Source organism: Acinonyx jubatus, chromosome A1, assembly GCF_027475565.1.
Source record: "Acinonyx jubatus isolate Ajub_Pintada_27869175 chromosome A1, VMU_Ajub_asm_v1.0, whole genome shotgun sequence".
Lineage (NCBI taxonomy): Eukaryota > Metazoa > Chordata > Mammalia > Carnivora > Felidae > Acinonyx > Acinonyx jubatus.
In genome coordinates, this window is record NC_069380.1 from 33,889,361 (window position 1) to 33,902,328 (window position 12,968).

Below are 12,968 nucleotides of genomic sequence, written 5' to 3' on the forward strand. Positions count from 1 at the left end.
TACCACTATGCACACCTCCCAGCAATGAATGACAGTTCCTGTTTTTTCACAGCCTCCCCAGCATTTGGTGTTGTCAGTGTTTTGGGTTTTCGCCTCTCTAATAGGTGTGTAGTTGTATGTCATTGCGTTAATTTGCAATCCCCTGATGATATATGATGCTAAGAATTCTTTCATATGCTTATTTGCCATCTGTATATCTTCTTTGGCAAATTATGTGTTCAAACCTTTGTCCATCTTTAGCTGAGTTATTTGTTGTGTTATTGTTGAGTTTTAAAAGCTCTTTTTATATTTTGGATAGCAATCCTTTATCAGATGTGTCTTTTGCAAAAGTTTTCTCTCAGTTTGTCATCTGGATTTTCATTCTCAGTGTCTTGTGCAGAGCAGAAATTTTTAATCCTGATGAAATCCAACTTATCATTGTTTTCTTTCATGGCTCATACTTTAGATGCTATATTTAAAAAACCATCACCCAATCCAAGGTCTTATAGATTTTCTCCTGTGCTATCTTCTATATCCAGTTTTGCAGTTTACATTTAGATCTGTGAACCATCTAAGTTAACATTTTTGAAAAATCTAATATCTAATTCATTTTTTGCATGCAGATGTTCAGCTATTCTAGCACCTTTTGCTGAAAACACTATTCTTTCTCCATTAAATTTCTTTTGATTCTTTCAAACTGAATTTTTAATCATAAATATAGACCATAATTTAAGCTAAACCATATCCAAAATACTCTTTAAATTTAATGAATGTCCATCTAGCTGTTTTGTATGATGCATAACAGATATAATTTAATTTCTATAGATTTTTATTAATGTGGGGAAAATATAGATGCTTCAATATTGGTATTGTAGCAGTTACATATGGAAAAAAGTAAATGTACATCTCTATCCCAAAGACCAGAATAAATCCTGGAAATATTAATTAGGTGTGATTTTTTAAATAATTAGGATGAAGCCCAATAAACCTACTTTAAGTATGAAAAATATAGTAACAGTTTCAAATAATCATTGCCCCATATTTATGGCATATTTGTTTAACATTTATTAAGATCCTATGGTATGCAAGTTGCTCTGCTAAAAAGGCAGGTGAGAGGTGATGACTTTTTTTTTTTTTTTAAGAAAATAGAGTCTCTTTTCCCATAAAGTTTTACAAGCTAGTGAGGGAAACACACTGACTTAAAATCGTACAAATATGTCTTGGAGGTATATAAAGTTTAGACAGTATCGATGGGGAATGCAGAAATGCAACTTTCTTCATTTTTCTATGATGAAACTTATTTTTCTATCAAATCTCCATTCTTTCCAATGCAGAAAAGTGAAGTACTTATATCTGGGTAAATTATTTACTTAGCGTTTTTCTTTTTACCTTGAATTAATTTCAAGGTTTTTAGTCCTACTTTCTCCTTTCCATGGAGTAGATTCTTAGATAGGGGCATGGGAAATCATTACCTATGATCTTATATAATCCCAACAGTCCTGGTACCCTCTAGCTCTAGTCATGTCCCTCCTTGATCCCCAGTTTAGTGTTCTCTTTACTACCCTCTGCTAACATCCGTGAAGTCCATCAGCTAACTTATGAGCTCCAAGGAACACTGAGATAAATTAAAGGAGGCTAGCGAAAAGAATATATATATATTACCAACTTGCTCACTTCTCTGTATATTGCTCTGTTAACATCGCTCTGTTAAGAGCCCATAAAGGTAAGAGAGGCTAGACTCATGTAACAGAGGAACCTGTTTTCCAATGAGGAATCAAGAAAGGCTTCCTTGGGAAATTTTTGCTTAAAGTAGCATCTGAAGAATAAGTGTTATCTAGTCCAAAAACAAGAGGAGAGGGAGATATACAAAATTCTGAGAGAAGAAAGTATGGCACATGCAAAGGAAAAAAGAAAAGTCCTTGGGTTCAGAATATAAAATTTGCTGTGTGATGTTGGGGTTTTATGTGAGCAAGCTGAGAATTCAAAAGTCTCCATATTTCCTTTAGAGAGCTTTGAACAACACAGACACTTTTAGATCACATTAGTCTGTTGGCCTCCTTACCTTTCCATCAATAACTAATCTGCTGTATACAATTAATCAGGACTTGGTTCCAACTCTCACATGTTAACAAACATATTTGGGAAGTGCTCTCTTATGGTAGGTTAATACAGGTCTCTCAAAGCACAACATTTAATCTTCAAATTATAGATGGTCTTTCTGAAAGTGTTATTCAAAGTATCAGTTTATGAGCTTCTCGATTGTATACCTGTAAACCAAAAAAAGCAACACTTGAACAATCACTCAAGGATGCTTTTCTACATTATCAGTGTACAGCTAGCCAAAACAGGACCCTTAGGTATAACACAAGCAAGTTATCAACATCAGAGCACATTAGCTGGGCTGGTAAATAAAATAATATCTTTGACTACTATTGCATAATAGCAACCCAACATATAGCCTCATCAATGAGAGTTCAGACTTTTCCTAACACTAGTGAAATATTTTGACATAGAGAACTAATTTTAACCTAAAAAAAAAACATGTTAATTATACTGTGTTTAATTCGAAAGCCAACTACTTTAAAAAAAAAAGAAAACTTTCTTTTTAAGCACTCTATTGAATGGATCTTAGTAAATTGATGCTTTGCTATGCTGTATTAGCAATCATGACTAGAAAGAGTTAAGAAAACTTACAGAAAATATAATGTTTTATTCCAAGAGGAATCTGGGCACTGAAAGACTGTAGCGTTTAAAAAACATATAAAAATAAATAATCCTTTGTAATTTTTAATTACCTTCATTTGAATTTAACACTTTCCTTGGTGTTCTCATTCCTGCTACAGTCTCTCTGAAGCTGAAATATAATTAATGGTCTTATTCATGCATTTCATATGTTTTCATTGTGCAAATACAGCCCTAAAGTTCCTAATTAGATGAATATGGTCTTTCCAAGTGGTGAATTTGGAATGGCTCTTCTGTTTGCGATGGCATTATAATTCCTAATAATAATAGTAGCCATAATCACCACATTATTCAATACTGCCATGTAACTCTTTTTCGTGACATCAAATAGTCTCACTTTTCCAAATTCCTTTCTACACAAAAACATTTATATTTTTACTGCCAACCATATTAGACCATGTATTTGAAACATTGCTTTTCTAGGACTGATGCCTGCATGTCATTATCATCTTGTGTCCTTGTCCCTAATAAATGTTTCCCTGTGGGGACCACATGGCACTCAAAGCTGCCTGCAGTCTTTCCAGGAGGCAAATAATTAGCCACAAAATAATTCATTTCCAGAGGGAATTCAAATTAGCTACATTCTCATGCATCTCTCTATGAATTTCATGTAAGCCAAGTCAACCTACTTCAGTTTGGACTTAATTCTGAGCTTTCTGTTGCTGGTAGATAGGAGAGCTTTAGGCAAGAAGGATGATCTTACCCTGGAATCAGATAGATCCATCCACGTTTACTGATTTTGTCTTAAAAACTGTTAAAGTGCAAACTGATAGTTACCAGAGGAGAGGTGTGTGTGTGTGTGTGTGTGTGTGTGTGTGTGTGTGTGTGTGAAATGGGTGAAGGGGATTAAGGAGGGGACTTGCGATGAGCACTGGGTGTTGGATAGGAGTGTTGAATCACTCTGTTGTATACCTGAAACAAATATTACACTGTATGATAACTGGAATTTAAATAAAAACCTTAAAAAATTAAGCTACTTACATTAACTTTTAAAGACAAAGAGCCCATCAGATTAACTTATGGACCCATTATGTACACAGTTATACTCACAAGTAGTCAAATGAAATATATAAATATGAATTATAGATAGAAATAAACTCTCATGTGAGTTGATGTCTGCCTCTCTTATCAGTGGGCTAATTTGGTATCTAAATCTGTTTCTTCTGCCCTCTTCATAAAGCTCCATGTTTTTCATGTCAATTCTACTGGCTAAATTGATCTTCTCTTTTCTCCAGAAACTGCCTATGGTAGGATGTACCGTAGCACCTCTTCTATGCTCCCTCTGAAGTTGATGGATTGATATTTATTACAATTATTACTAGGTTTGCACTCTTCAAGAACCCATTCGTCTCTCTTTTTCTTTTTCCCCTTTAAACTGTTCCTTGTAGACTAAATTTCCCTACCCTTGGCCATGCGCACACCACAGTCTTTACCACCTTGCATTCTACTCCTGCTATTGAGCTCTTATATACCCCTCAGGTGCTTTGGATCTTATACCGTGAACTTTTTCCTTACATCCCCAGCTTCTTTGCTGAGGAAATACTCCCTTTATGATGTATTCTGATGCCTTGTGTCTTTCTGAAGCTTTCTCTCTCTCCCTCCGTGTTGTGAGAGAAATTATTTATCTAGCCCACAAGAAAATCTATTTTTTGGATAGGAAACAGCTAACTTGTGTGTAGTTCCACAGAGAAGACAGTTCTCATCAAGAAACTAAGAAAATCCTTTATTTATATGTTCTCTGTTTCTTTAAATCAAAGTAGCCATATATCAAAGGCCGATGGCTGGCAGAGACCAGGAGAAACACTCTCTCAGCACTTTTATCTTTAACTCACTACTGTCCATTAAATAGAAGTTATATAATTATAATGTAAGCTATAACACAATGGATAATCACAACTATATAAGAATAATGCAAATTAAGCTGCACTTGGTAAAAATAAGGTAGTGGACCTCGAATCCTCGAATTCAATGTTTTCTGTTATACTGTCATTAATGTTCTTTTGGTTTAATTTTAATGAACTTCTCTCTCTCTCTCTCTGTCTCTCTCTCTTTCCCTTAGATAAACCTACAGGCAAAACAGCACTGGAAGCTTCAATAACCACTGCATGAAGTTTAACTAATTAAAAGAAAATTTCAGGGAGAGCTGCAATTACCACACAAGGAATGAATTTCTGTCATTAAAAATGTCCCTGTGATCAAATGTCTTGGGGCTTCTGGTTGGCTCAGTTGGTTAAGCATCCAACTTCAACTCAGGTCATGACCTCGCATGCTTATGAGTTTGAGTCCTGCATCAGACTCACTGCTGTCAGTGCAGAACCTGCTTTTCATCCTCTGTCTCCCTCTCTCTCTGCTCCTCCCCTGCTCACAGTCTCTTCCAAAAATAAATAAACATTTAAAAAAGTATTAAAACATAAAATAAAATGCCTTATTGTCTGCCTTCCTTCTCCTCTTTCCCTCTCTCTTCCTCTCCATCTTTTACCCCTTAAGTGTGGAAGTCATGAATGTTCTTCACAGTACCTCCAGTGTTCATTCTTACAGTCACATGCAGAGTAGAATGGCTTGTGTCTATGTTCTTTGAAGTTTGCAGTGGCTCTGAGACCTGCTTTGGCCATGTCTAACTTCTGGATATATCTTCAAGAGCCACTGGGACAGTTTGCCACATAATCTTTCTCTCTGTTAATGCAATGGGGAAGAAAACCACTCAAAATGGTAGCTTGTCCATGTGCTCTGGCTGTGGAATGATGCTTTGAGCAAAGGTTTCAATTTGTCTTTAATGAGTAAAAATCAAGACGACACTGAAAGAAGGAAATTAAAACAACTCATAATGCAAAAACCAGAGATAATCATTATTGATAATACATTTTGTAAGTTTTGTAAGTCACACAATCTGTGTGTGTGAGTGTGTATGGACATATTTTGTGTGTGTGTTTATGTGTGTGTGTGTGTGTGTGTGTGTGTGTGTGTGTGTATATATATATATCTTATATAACCCATACAAAGAATAATAACATAATATCATAAAGGCTTGCTTTTCTATGTATGAAGAGCATCCTTTCAAGGAAGTAAATGTTCTCCTATTATATAACACAAATAAAGTGAGGTTTTGCATCATATGAATATATTTTGATATATTTTAATGGTTATTCTTGTTTTTTTTAAACGTATTCAGTTATCGTCAAACAATTTGGGATAATAAACACCTTGTGATAAGTATCCTAGCTTCAAAATATTTGCACAAAACATAATTATTATCTCTGAGGATAAATATCTACCTGTAGAATTTCTGAGTCAATGCATATACAAAATGGTGTTTTCTTAATATGTAAACACAACATTTTTGAAAATCTAAAATTTTACCCTTATACCAACTACATGAGGTTTTAAGATTTCCTACAATCTTACTAAAAACAGAAATCTTTATCTTTTTTAATATTTATTTTTGATATATATATACACATATATATGTATACATATACATACACACACACACACATATATATACACATATATATGTATACATATACATACACACACACACATATATATACATATATATATATATATATATAGGGAGAGGGAGGGAGACAGAGAGAGAGAGAGAGAGAGAGAGAGCACGAGTGGGGGAAGGGTGGAGAGAGAGGAAGATACAGAATCTGAAACAAGCTCCAGGCTCTGAGCTGTCAGCATAGAGCCTGACGTGGGGCTTGAACTCATGACCTGAGCTGAAGTTGGACGCTTAACCGACTAAGTCACCCAGGTGCCCCAAAACAGAAATCTTTCATAACTATTACCAATTTTACTAATGGAAAGTTTTAGAGTATGGAGTTTATTTGGATTTATTTAGCATATGCATTTTTATATTTTTATTTTTCACTTGTCTACTAGGTTTAATATAACTATAGACATCATTTTCAGGCTACAAGCCTATAAGAATAAAACTTTATTTCTCTGAGAAAGAAAATATTGAACTATTGTGGAAGTGAAGACACTTAGTCATATAATCTGTATGCTGATACAATACACACTGTCAACTTCTCCCTTTAGGCTATAAAATTAAGATACAATATAAATTGTGTTTTCACTAAGATACCTTTTAACTGTCTCCAAGAGATTTTCTGAAGACAAAATAGGCTTACATTTTTATGATTGCTGATAAAGTAGTATCACATTTTTATTTGATCAAAACTAGTATTGAATTTATCAAAGCAAACTGAATTTGTCTGAACTCTTCACGATAAATTTGATTTGTTTTAATTTTTTATAATTGAATTTTAGTAATGTCAAACTATTTTCTCTCTAGAGAATAGAACCATGACTACAGAACTCCGACAGTGTCCTTTCATAATCTGCAAAGCAGCTCATTTTCACTAAACAAGTAGGTATAGGACCAAGTCAGTTATCAAAACGACTGATTTTTGACAATGATTTTTCTGAGTTCTAGGTGATAATTGTCTGACTCCTTTTCTACTTATGGATACGATTAGAAATAGAAAATGTGAGTTTGAGAAAAATTTAAAAGATGAAATAAATTTAGGTAATTGCAAATCTATTTGCAAACCTATTTTGGGCAAGATACATGAAATAAAGACACAGGTCATCAAAACCTTGGTTTGAGCCATGAGTAAAAGAAAAAGGGTAGGAGACCCTTTTAAATTATGAGATACAGCCAGGTTCTCAGATCTGTAGCCTGGTCAAAAGATAACAGTGCAGAAATAAAATTAATTTCAAGATTATTTACTTGAATTAATCAAATTTCAGGAATGGGATTTTCCTTCCCACCTTCTTTTCAGAACACAGCTATGATAATACATCTGTCACACTTTACAGCACTACCCTAGCTTTAGTCCAGCACATTTCTTTGGCGGTTTTCATCTCCTTTTCTGTTGATTCTGTGCTACAATGCAAGAAATGACATCTCTCAGGAAAGGATCTGCCTCAAAATTAAAGCAGAGGAAGAAATTGACTGGGCCAAGCCGAATCCTCTCTTGCAGATGCAGAGATGCAGAGATGCAGGCCATGCAATGACTGTTCCAGATCAGCATATATGCCTTTTGTCAGGAAGGTGGGATTGCTGTTTCATACCCAAGCAAATCTTCCAAAATTGTCACACAGAAAGGTGAAGTATTTTTTATTCTACCTGAGAGTCGAAAATATACTTTCTACCAAGGGCAATGAATCAGAATCGACAACAGGAGAGCTATTGTCAACTTCTTTAGAGTAATAACAAACTCTTAAGCAAACTCCTCCCCCCCAAAAAAAATTAGGAGAGGAAGCTTCTTTTCATTAACCTTGTTAAAATTTAGATGTTGAAGCATCCATGAGAGAATGATATGTGAGAATTAAAATAATTATCTAAGAAAAATTACAACTAGGGAAAATGTCATCATGGGTGTATTAGTCCAGAAAGTAATAAACTATAGTGAAGTAACAAGCAACTTGCAGCTCTTAATAAACTAATGTAAGTTTATCTCTCACTCGCACAGAGTCTACCATAGTCCGGGAATCTGGTCTCCATGTGCTAACTCTGAGATCCAGGATGCTTCAATTGTGGCTACATCCCTCCACAAAGCCCAGAGCAGGGGAATCTGAATGGCATTTCCTCTGTCCATCATGGACATGAAATACATTTTTACTGCTCACATTTCATTGGCTGAAGCTAATTACTTGGCCTCATCTAAACTCAAGAAGGTGATAGTATAGTTTTTTTATGTGTAAAAGATGAATAAATAGGAAACAATTTGTGATATCCAGCATAATGTCTGTCAAAGGGTGAATATCTTGTTTAATTATAATGAAGGTTTATGCATTTATAAAATCTCAAGTTTTCATGTCTATATATATGTATATATATATATATATATATACACATATATATGTATATATAAAACAAGTGGAATCATATGCTAAAATGTCAATAGTGATTCAATGATTTCTTGATGGAGTAATTGTTTTTTACTTCTTTTATTTTTGAGTTATTTTGGCACAGTATTTTATAATTTTTCAATCATAAACATGTATAACTTTATTCACATACAGTTAGAATGTGTATATTATTATACATGTGTGTCTATGTGTATATATAGAGTGAAATCTTTTTTTTTTTATTTTCTTCTCTATGCTTTATTTACTAAATATGAATGTGAACAAATGCTTCTGAATACATGTTTCGGATTTATTCTGGAAAATTGCCCTTCAAATACATAGTGGTCTGAAAAAATTGTAATTTTTTTCAATCAACGGCATACTTAATTCATTGATTTGTTCAGTTAATATTTATAAAGGTCTCCCTTGTACCAGGCACTATTCCAATACTGAGGATTTGAAATTGGGGGAAAAATTAGGAGTCCCTATAGAATTTACATTCTGGTGAGAGAAGGACATAAAATAGATGAGAAATATCAGTAAAAATATATAGGATGCTAAAAGTGCTAAAGAAAGAAATAAAACAGGTAACAGAGAAGTGCAGAGGTGAAAGAGGGAGGGAATTCAATGTTAAATAGTATGATGAGAGAAGAAGACCTCTTCATTAAGTTGATTTCTGAGTAAAGAATTTAAGATTATGAGAAAGTCAGGCCATTTGGATGTCTGTGGAGAGAGCATTCCAGACGGAAAGACCAACAAGAAAAAAATGCCCTGAGGCAGAACATAAGTAAATGTTCTAGGAATAGGAATGAGGCCAATAAGGACAGAGAGGAAAAAGCCAGGGGAAAGTCATAGAATTAGAGGTCAGAGAGGTCAGGCATGCGGCCGTATATTCTCTGGGATCTTGTAAGCCATGACAATGAGTTCGGCTTTTTGAGTTGGAAAGTCATGGGAGAGTTGTAAACAGAACAAGAGATCATATATATTCTGGGTCACTCTGGCTGCTGTGTGCAAACATATGTTAAAGAGGGCCGAGGGCAGAAGCAGGGAGATCAAGAGCAAGAATCGAGATATGAGACCATGCTGTCTCCAACTAAAATGGTAGCAATGGAGGTGGAGAGAAAAGATTATTGATTTGTTTTGAAGGCAAAGTCAAAAAGATTTTGGGGACATATCACACTTGGAATGTGAGAGAAAGACTTGTTCACCTGAAAAATAGAATTCCTCACCACATAGAAGGGGAAGACCGCCAAGGTAGGTTTGAGGCATAAAGTCAAGAGGTATTATGTATATGTTAAGTTGGAGTCCTTAACAAAATAATCAAGTGAAGTTTTTAAAAAGCAGCTAAATACACTCATCTGCAGTTTCAGGAGAGAATTTCCCTGAAACTATAATAATAGAATGAATTAATGCTTATAATGCACTTATTATATACCAGGAACGATTTTTTTTCTATTATATGTATGAATTATTTATTTCATACAAAATTCTCATTAGGTTAAGTACTATTACTGTCAACATTTTATAGTGAGGAAACTGAGTCATAAAGAAGTTAAGTATTTGTTTCAAGGACAAAGAGCTAGTGATACATAGTGAGAGTCTGTGTGTCTATTAAGCATGCTTCCTTCCTCTCTTGGCAACTAATCATCATATAACTAGTATTTAAAGGCATAAAACTGGGTGAGATCCCCAAGAGTCAGGAGAGAATGGAAGAGGTCCAAAGACTGAGCCTAGAGACTTCCAGAATTAAGAGTTCTTAACTCTTGAGTTGAGAAAAATATCAGCCCAGACAGTGGGAAAAGAGCATCTTATAATGAAGAAAACAAGAAGGTTGTGCTGCCTTGGAAATAAAGATGTGTTTCAAGGAGAAGGGTGTCATGAACTAAAAAAAAAATGTTGATAGGTCAAATAAGAAGGGCTTTAAACTGATTTTTGAATTTAGCAACATGGAGGACATTGGGAAGCTTGACAAGATTCATTCCAGTGAAGGGACAAGAGTGAACCTGAGAGGTACAGGAAATGACAGGGAAATTAGTCAATTTTTAAAAGACTTCTGTAAAATAGAAAAGAAGGGAGGTAAGTAGATGGGATAGTGGGATCAACAAAGGGATGTTTGTTTGTTTGTTTGCTTTTAAGGTTAGAGTAATAAGCCACTGTCTTGCACTCTCCTGAGGTAGAGTGTATAGAAACAGATACAAGGAGGTGTTAGGAATGAAGGAAATTATCATCCTATTTTGTATATCATCTCAGTGAATGAGAAGAACTTGTCTAAGTCAGAGGTGAAGATATAGGAAGACAAATAACATAGGCAAGAGAACAAACTGGGATATCTCCTGTCAGATCTGGGGAACATTGGGGTCAATGTCACTCATGGTAGGAGCAATACAAATTAACACTACTCAGAGCTGCCCTTAACATCTAACAGATGGGCCAAAACCCAAATGTTTGACCATACTCTGTGTTAGGGCAATGCCAGGAAAGAGACAAGCTCTCTGATACACTGGCAGTAGGAATAAAAAATGGTACAATCCTCGTAGCAAGGAATTTAGAAATACTATGAAAACATATATGCATTTAGCAAACCCACTTCTGGGAAAAATTGCCAAATCATGAAAAAGCTCATGTGTATGGTTATTTTGTTATGGTACAATTTGTAAGTACAAAAGTTTGGAAATAACCCACATGTCTATGAGTACAGGACTAGTTGAGCAATCCACAATTCATCCACATACCAAAATGCTCTGCAGGCTTAAACATGAGTGAAGAACATTTTTCCACAGCCAGGTTTTAAAGTAATTAGCTTGTATTCCCTTCTAGTCTCTTTATGATTTCCCTCTCTCCCCTGCGCTCTCTCTCCCCACCTTCATTCTCTTTCCTTCCAACTGCCAAAGCAAAATTTGCACTTGTGAAAAGTTAAACAGGCGAGGTGGTCTTTATTTAAGGCTATTGTGATAGCAGAGAGATGTTGGCCTCCATGGAAACAAGCAGCTAGAGAGTATTTAAGAGCTGAGGTGGGAAGCTCATAGGCCATCTGTATTTGCCTATCAACCTTACCCAGAGGAAAAGTCAATTTTCTCTTACCTTCATGATGGGAGATAGTTTTACAACTTGAAGCAAGCAAGGTGTTCCTGCCCTCATATAGAAACCTGGAGGTAATGCCTCTTCTTTGATGGTTACATTTCAAAGGGATGGCTGCCAGGTCCTTAGAGAGACCCTCCTGAACATTAGTAAAGCTGGCAAAGGTTTTTTAAAAGATTTACCTCTTAAAGGAGTGGAGGAAGAATTTACAATTAAAGTTTTCTAAAGTAAATACCCTAAGAAAAGGAATTTTAGGTGCTTAGAGTCAAGAAAAAGGCTCTCTAAAGTTTAGACAAGTTGATGGAAACATTCAGGCCCACTTGGTCCCTCCTACCTTCCCCACTCCTTCCCCTTCCCCTTCCTTCCTTCCTTCCTTCCTTCCTTCCTTCCTTCCTTCCTTCCTTCCTTCCTTCCTTCCTTCCTTTGAATATTTAGTATCCCATCTTTTTAAAATCTATCTTGATGTACACATAGATGACTTTCGGCTGCTATATCTGGTGCTCACCAACAATCTGAAGGCTGATGACTGAGGGTCTATATTAATGAAAGCTTTTTTACAACTTTCATTACAGGACCAGTCCTGATTTAAAATACTAATATTAGCAATAGAAGAAACCTTCCGTAAGAATAACAAGAAAGGAAAACTAAATTCCTCTTATTTTCATTTGAATTTTTGTTTATGTGAACAGATGTGTTTAATTTATTCAGATAACTATGTAATCTTGAGATATATCCAGAGGGTTCAAGAATCATTTCACCCCTCCATTCTTTATAGATATCCAAATAAGATGGAGGGGGGGGGCAGAGAAAGATGAATGGTTGAATTTGTAAGTTTCTTTAATATTTATTAAAAATGTTGGCACTATACCAGGTATAATTGATCAATATTACCTTCTGCTTATACTTAGGCTAAGTGTTCAAAATTAATTGTGGAGATATTAGGATAAAATCCACGTAACACAGAGAAGGAAGATGCATTATGTAAGCCTAACCCATATGTCAGACTTTTAAAGAATAAAGTAATTGTATGAGCTTAATTTTCAAGTTTTACAATTTTCTTTTGTCTCCTAAAAATCATTTCTGGCCCTGCCTCTAATGGAAATCCTTAACAGATATATCAAAACATCATCTCTGCCATATTATTTTTTTCATAAAGGTCAATAAAAAAGATAAACAATTTAAGTGCAGAATTTATTTTTAAGTTGCTGAGAAATAAAATTGCTAAGAAGTCATGATATTATACTTTTCATCTGTCCAACCAACTTTTTAATTTTTTTAAGTGTCACTTAAGAACAGTAAGGAAAGGG